The sequence below is a fragment of the Halichoerus grypus genome, chromosome 2 (genome assembly GCF_964656455.1).
Source record: "Halichoerus grypus chromosome 2, mHalGry1.hap1.1, whole genome shotgun sequence".
Taxonomy (NCBI): Eukaryota; Metazoa; Chordata; class Mammalia; order Carnivora; family Phocidae; genus Halichoerus; species Halichoerus grypus.
The window spans coordinates 156,537,827-156,538,106 of record NC_135713.1 but is presented as its reverse complement, the minus strand read 5'-3'; positions in this window follow the sequence as shown (position 1 = coordinate 156,538,106).

Below are 280 nucleotides of genomic sequence, written 5' to 3'. Positions count from 1 at the left end.
TCCCGTGACAGGACGGCTCCTTCCGGCTCCGCGCTCCCGGAACTCCCGCCCCAGGCGAAGGGGAGTTTCCGGAAAGAATCGACACCAGGGAAAGCCGAAAGGAAGCAAGGGACGGGGTCGTCCGGGGCCCTCTAGCCTGCGCCTACTCTATGGTCGTCGCCAATTGACAGGTCGCGAGGGGCGAGGCTCCTCTCTATTGGACGCGCGGCCTCGCGTGGGCGGGCAGCTCGGCTCGCGGCGCGCTGAATGGCTGGGCCTGCCACGCGGGGCGGAGGGGCGG